A 7,546-nucleotide genomic window follows, 5' to 3' on the forward strand; every position below is an offset into this window, starting at 1 on the left:
TGTGATTGCCAACAAGGGTTTTGCCACCAAGTACTAAGTCACGTTTTGCAGAGGGGTCAAATACTTATTTCCCTCATTAAAATGCAAATCAATTTATAACATTTTTGACATGGGTTTTTCTGGATTTTTTTGTTGTTATTCTGTCTCTCACTGTTCAAATAAACCTACCATTAAAATTATAGACTGATCATTTCTTTGTCAGTGGGCAAACGTACAAAATCAGCAGGGGATTAAATGCTTTTTTCCCCTCACTGTAGGTGCCAGGACTCGTACCAACGCAGGGAGGGAAAATCTACATGTACCAAGGCAGCAGCCTTTAACACAAGGCCAAGTTCAGAAACAGGTACTATTTTTCATTAGACAGGATGTGGAACAATTCCACAACGCATTGTATTGACTGTGTAATCTTGAAGTTGAACAGTGATGGTTCAATTAATCATTTATTCATTTTTGGGGGGAAAAAACAAGAACTGAAAAAGTTTGACATTCAACATTACAAAAACACAACCAAAGTGTGACATTCAACATTCCAAAAACACAAGTTGCATTAAACTGAGACTTAGCGATATGACGTTTCCACGACCAGCAGAATGAACCACAGAATTTGTAGATAAGAGCGGAGCAAGACGTTGTACTCACAGAGTATCTGTTCATGTGTAGGGTGTGATTCACATCAGAACATGCAGATTTTAGCCTCATGCTTCAATGCTCTTCGTTGTTGTGGAAGTCGACCCGACACGGCTCTCCCTTTAAGCAAATATACACTGCAGATGATACTAAATTAAATATGTGTTAAATATTTGTCCCATGGTATAACTCTATCATACAAATACGCTGGTCAATTGGGTGAAGTCCATTCAGTGTTGCTGTCCTGGTTTCTGCACATTTCTATAAAATGTTTGTACCTCAGAAGGGCCGAGTGGTTCTGGCCTCACCTCTGCTGAATCATTCACTGAAGTGTCAGCGACTTCAACGATGACTTCCTAAAGATGAGACATTACAATAACATCAAATCTTCATTCAACAAAGCTTACAAAGTACAACAATAAAATAAAATAATCAATTTCACAGGAAGTACCTGAGTTGAGTCATCTTCTTTTGAGGATATCCATCTTTTGACCTTGATGATGGCCATTATGGTGACTGCCAATCCAACACAGACAAACACTGATCGAACAATATTGGCCACAATGGTCCTGACTGATAATGCTGAAGCTTTGGCATCCTTCTCATCAATACCTGAGACCAGTGGTGTAAAAAGTACCCAACTGTCACACATTAGTAAAAATTAAGATACCTTAATAGAAAATGACTAAAGTGAAAGTGAAATTCACCCAGAAAAATACTACTTGTGTTGAAGTCTAAAAGTGTTTGTTTTTAAATATACTTAAGTATCATAGTAAATGTAATTGCTAAAATATACTCAAGTATCAAAAGTAAAAGTAAAAGTATAAATCATTTCAAATGTCTTATATTAAGCAAACCAGACAGCATGATTTTCTTGTTTTTGCTGTTGTTTACGAATATCCAGGGGCACACTCCAACACTCAGACATGATTTACAAATGAGGCATGTGTGTTTAGTGAGTCCACCAGAGGCAGTAAGGATGACCAGGGATGTTCTCTTCATAAGTGTGTGAATGGACCATTTTCCTGTCCTGCTATGCATTCAAAATGTAACAAGTACTTTTGGGTGTCAGGAAAAATGTATGGAGAAAAAGTACAATATTTTCTTTAGTAATGTGGTGAAGTAAAAGTAAAAATTGTCAAAAATATCAATATTAAAGTAAAGTACAGATACCCCCCAAAAAACGACTTAAGTTGTCAGGAATCCCGCTTCCTGAGTCTGTTTCTGCCTGAGATGACTGTTTTTGGTTTGAGTGTTGTGTAAGGTTCCTGAACGCACCCTGTCTGGTTGCCAGGCAACGAGGTTAGGCGGGAGATCTATTAAAACCCGCACCTGCATCTCATCAACCTTCTGCACACCTGGTCCTGATCTTCACCTCTTCTTAAACCCTGAGTTGACATCCATTCCCTGCCGGATCGTTAGCAATGAACAGTATGTTGTGCCAGCGTATCAGCCTCATGTTACCAGAGTTAGTTTTGTTGTTTTGTGCTCGTTACTGGTTACTCACTCCCGTTTACTCTGTCTACAGTCATTCTCCCGGAACATTCAACTCCCTTGCCTGGCCGTCGGTGGATACAGTGACTTCATCGGATCAACCCATTTACTCTCATCAACTCACCTCCGCTGCCGCTCCGTCTCCTGGATTACTCAAATTACACATCAAGACTACCAATAAATACTCACTTTCATTTTACTCACCTTGTCCTGGTCTGCTTCTGGGTTCTGTCTTAGAGAATCGTGACATAAGTAGAACTACTTAGTACTTTAAAGTGTTTTTACTTAAGTACCACTGCCTGGGACACCCTTGGTTACCCTCTCAGAGCCAAAAAGACAATATTTCACCAATACATTTGGTCTAATGTGATGATTGTTTACAACAGTCAACATTACTCTATGGCAGGTACCTTCTATTTATAAATGTTTTATTTGTTTTATTTAACCTTTATTTAACTAGGCAAGTCAGTTAAGAACAAATTGTTATTTACGATGACGTCCTACCCCGGCCAAACCCGGACGATGCTGGGCCAATTGTGCCTTGCACTATGGGACTCCCAATAACGGCCGAATGTGATAAACATGTATCATATCATTCAAACAAAAGTCCTTGCAGCCAAGATTATAATAAATAGTTCCAAATAGATGTTTGTGGTTCTAATTCCAAAAAGAGTCAATGTAAAAATATATCCACAGGGAAAAGCACACGAAGGATATCAAAGCTTTATGCTTAGTATTTTCATTTATTTAGAGCCAGTTTATCAACACCCAACGTTTTGACTAGGATGTTTTTGATGTTGAAATTACTAATTGACTTAGTCATCAAAACAATACCTAGTCAAAACATTGGGTGTTCATGAGCTGGCTCTAAATAAATAAAATACTAAGCATAGACATTTGATATCCTGTGGATATATTTTAACAATGTATGATATCACATCATATAGTATTAAACAATGACAGAGGTATTACAGAATGACAGTACAATATCAACTTGAGGTTCAGCTTCTAACCTCACGGGTAGATCCTTAAATGAATGCTAGAATGGGACTTACATATGTCCTCCACGTGTTGAGAGATGGTCTGGGTGCTGACGTGGTTGCTGCTGGTGCATTGGATAGTCCCGTTGCCATTGGAGATGATGATGTTGACCCCAGACAGAGACAGTAACTGTTGTGACAGTGTACACTGACCCCATCCACAGACAGACAACATCCAGCCATCTTTACCTGAACAGTTCACTGTGACGTCACAGAGTCCCACACTTGTGTTGAAGAGAGATGTGACATCCATGACTGGTTTGGGAACATGATCTATAAGAGACAGTTTTTAGAACCAAAGAAGAGACAGATAATTATTAGTCCTACATTCATTATTGAACCTGATCAGACACATTAAATGTACAGCACATTACCAGAACTGAAGCATTAGAAAACTCACCCTCCACTAACAGTCTATATGTAGTCGTTGATTCTTTCCAACTTTTCCTGTAGTTTACCATGTAAATTCCACTGTCTGTGTTCAACAGATTCTTAATACACAGAGAATGGTTCACAGAGTTATAATCCACCTTCTCCTTGTATTTAGGAGAGATCTCTTTGTCTCCAAATATTACATCACAGTCCTTCATCCATTTAAGTCCTTTGATCATCTCAGGAGGTTCTGAAACAGCCAGACATATTGAACCCCCCTTCAACCCATACTGGTCCACTGAAGGTTCTGCCCGGATTCCTAATGAGAGAGGACCAAGATCACATTTACCATTTCACTGACAGTCATTAATGTACATATTAAATCAGTAAATCACTTGCTGCCTATAATCAAAACTTTTCCAATTGCCCATGTTATGTGCACAAAGTTTACATTCCACAGTTTAATTCCAATATCAAAAGAGATGTCTCCACACAATATAATGAATATGTTACCTATGGTGATGCATAGCAGTAAAATGAGAAGAAACCCCAGAATATTCATATTCTTTTTGAAAATGAGAGATGAAGTTTATCTTCTTCTTTCAGAGTCCAGTCGCTGAATAATGCCTCTAAATATAGCTTACTGCGACTTCAAACCACACCTCTACAGGGTTATTATGCCTGAACAATACTTACTGTTGATTGGTTCCCGGCCAACGCAGGTGATTTCCGGGGAGGCAGATAGCCTTGTGGGTTACAGCGTTGGGCCGGTAATCGACATAGAATCCCCGAGCTGACAAGGTAAAAATGTGTCGTTCTGCCCCTGAACAAGGCAGTTGTCGCTGTGTAAGTTGACGTTAGACCTTAGGCTCCATTAACAGACAGTTAATGTTAAGGCTAAATTGGGAACCGATCTCTCTTATCTGATTATGTTTACATCTGTGCTAGTAATACACGCATATACAGTGTCGTAAGTTACAGTATACTAATGTTTAGCTAATGTGGGCAGTGTTGCTAACTTAACGACTTTGTCGCTATATTTAGCGAGTATTCAGACCCCTCTAGCGACACTTTTTCAAAATATCGACTAGCGACAAATCTAGCGACTTTTTCTGGTGTTATTGGAGACTGACGTGAAAGCACGTATCGTTCTTACTCTTCTCAACGAGCAGCGGGTGCTGCCGTGGGCCCCACACCGTCCCAAAGCACTCCCAGGCGGCACGGTCCTCTCGCAGCAGTCGCTGCAGTCAGAGCAGGAGATGTTCACCCCTCCGCGTCCAGACTGCAAATGAATCGCGCATGCGGGAAGCCGCCGCTGACTGATTTCCGCCCTGGTTTACATTCATGGTGGGATGTAAATGTAAAAACTAAAATAAAAAATAAAACGAATAAAAACTAACTCCACCAGTGTCTCTTTTGGGTCACTTTTGCCTGTCCCAAGCCCGGATAAAGGAGGAGGGTTGGAATTGTGACATAAAAAAAACCCAACAAGAATCGACATTAGAAAGTTCAGTTGTAGTTCTAAACATATTTAGGGTGTTTTCTCACTTTGTCTCTCCCACGACGTTATTCCTCTCTCCTACAGTGTCCATCACAATTACATGCACATGGCCAATTACGCAAATTAGGTGGTGACGTCATTTAGCGACTTTTAGGACAGCCAATAGCTACTGTCCTTACTGAGGAGTTGGCAACACTGCACCTAATTTTTCACAAAGGAATGTGTGTGTAGTCCGTGAGTGGTGGAAATTAACCTGTTAGCTTAGTCCATAGTGAAATAGGCTACTTTTGCTCCTCTAACATTAGTTACATAATATCTTCACAGAAAATTCTGTGTTTACATTTCACTCCTCATTTAATCAATGTAGGCAAACTTTTAGCAAGCTATACATACTAAATCAGTTGTCCCTGTCCCTGCCTGGTGCCCAACAGATGCAGCTTCAGGCTCAGCAGCCCTGTCTCCCCATCCCCATACCCCTAAACCAGCCATACCCAGTTGAATATATTGGAATGATATTGGCGTCAGTTAAACTGCAGTACCGCCAGTCTCCTCTGGGTATATGGGATGACGTTCTTCCTTCCCAAAGTAAAAACTGCCCCATTTGCTAAGCATATCGTCATAATAACGTTTTGACTTTCTGGTATACATGCCGCGTTTATTTACCTGTCGTAACTAGGGAATTCTGACATTTCCGACTTGCTAACTGGTTGTGGTTATACTGTCCTTCAACCAATTAGCAAGTCGCACATTTCGGTGTTTCCTAGTTCCGACAAGCACATGAATGCTGAGATCTAGGCTCTCTGATGTCTTACATTGAAATCGGACGGGATCTCCATTCTCTAATGTTCGGCAAATAGCATTTCATCACTGCATTATTAGGCGACAGCACTCTGACAGAAGAAGACAGATTTTATCTCTCATTTCCAAAAGGAATATGAATATTCTGGGGTTTCTTCTCATTCTATAGCTAGGTATCAACACAGGTAACATTAATTATATTACTTATACTGTGTGGACCACAGAGCCCACAATTTCCAAGATTTGTGTCCAATCCCAAATGAATCTCTGGCTCAGGTTTACACCACATTGATTGTAGTATCAGATAGGTGTACCAGTCAGCAGTAATATGGTATTAGTTCCACCTACCCATCAATGTTGTGTATATGAGAGGGTAGACTTGACCACATTAGGCCACCGTAGATTTATATATATGTAGTAGAGTGATGTTGTTCCCCTAGATTATGCACCAAGTTGCACAGGTCAAGATGGGATGTTAATAAGTTAATAACAATAATAATAATTCAATGTGTTTTCTTTATTTAATTACAGCTGCATAGTTAGTTATTTTTCTGTGTACAAACATTTTTTTGATATCTATATTGTAAATACACCTAATTGTAAAAGTTTTGTATATTTTGGTTTGGTCCATCGCGGGTTATCTGTACTTACGTACCCTCTTATTGTTCTCTTTTGCCGGACCTTCAACTAGCAAGGTGCCGAGAGCTGTGACTGCACCGAGGGCTGACATATTGTGTGTTGTCTCTTCGTGTGCAGGTCGAATAAAAATGATTCAACCATCAGAATTCCAGTTGTGGCAGTGTCCTAAATAAAAGTACACAACGCAGAACGAACCACGCTACATATATATATGTATATATATATATATTTTACCTTTATTTAACTAGGCAAGTCAGTTAAGAACAAATTGTTATTAACAATGACGGCATAGGAACAGTGGGTTAACTGTCTTGTTCAGGGGCAGAATGACAGATTTTTACCTTGTCAGCTCGGGGATTCAATCTAGTGACCTTTTGGTTACTGGCCCATCGCTCTAACCACTAGGCTACCTGTCGCCACGTAGATGGATTCTTTGACACATTTTATCTATCAAGCCATCAAAGAAATCCGTTCTGTTTATCAGTCATCTTTTTAACTGGAACACAAGTATTTATAATCTCTGTAACAATAACCTGCTACTTTCTACTGTGCCTTGTCCTTCCTCTGAGTTTGGACACTACATGACCAAAAGTATGTGGACACCTGCTTGTCGAACATAACATTCCAAACTCATGGGCATTAATATGGACTTGGTCCCCCCTTTGCTGTTATAACAGCCGGAACTCTTCTGGGAAGGCTTTCCACTAGATGACGGAACATTTCTGTTCACAAGGGCATTAGTGAAGTCGGGCACTGATGTTGGGCGATTAGGCCTGGCTCGCAGGTGTTCGATGGGGTTGACGTCAGTGTTCTGTGCAAGCCAGTCAAGTTCTTCCACACCGATCTCGACAACCATTTCTGTATGGACCTCGCTTTGTGCACGGGGGCATTGTCATGCTGAAAAAGGAGAGGGCCTTCCCCAAACTGTTGCCATAAATTTGGAAGCACAGAATCGTCTAGAATGTCATTGTATGGTGTAGCGTTAAGATTTCCCTTAACTGGACCTAAGGGGCCTTGCCCGAACCATGAAAAACAGCACCAGACCATTATTCCTCCTCCACCTGACTTATTGGAA

At 40.3% G+C, this 7,546-nt stretch overlaps 1 long non-coding RNA gene across 2 annotated transcripts; it reads right to left on the minus strand.

Moving 5' to 3' along the window:
• Positions 1–209: 209 nt before the first annotated feature.
• On the minus strand, positions 210–4,800 carry LOC106594724 (uncharacterized). Of its 2 annotated transcripts, XR_014381588.1 has the most exons (5): positions 4,230–4,800; positions 3,562–3,852; positions 3,177–3,434; positions 1,079–1,239; positions 210–983 (listed from the first exon to the last, which is right to left on the minus strand). It is a non-coding gene; the product is annotated as an uncharacterized LOC106594724 (long non-coding RNA). The 2 variants fall into 2 exon arrangements; XR_006769021.2 differs by lacking the exon at positions 1,079–1,239.
• Between the last annotated feature and the right edge of the window lie 2,746 nt (positions 4,801–7,546).

The sequence above is a fragment of the Salmo salar genome, chromosome 01, assembly GCF_965601325.2.
Source record: "Salmo salar chromosome 01, fSalSal1, whole genome shotgun sequence".
Taxonomy (NCBI): domain Eukaryota; kingdom Metazoa; phylum Chordata; class Actinopteri; order Salmoniformes; family Salmonidae; genus Salmo; species Salmo salar.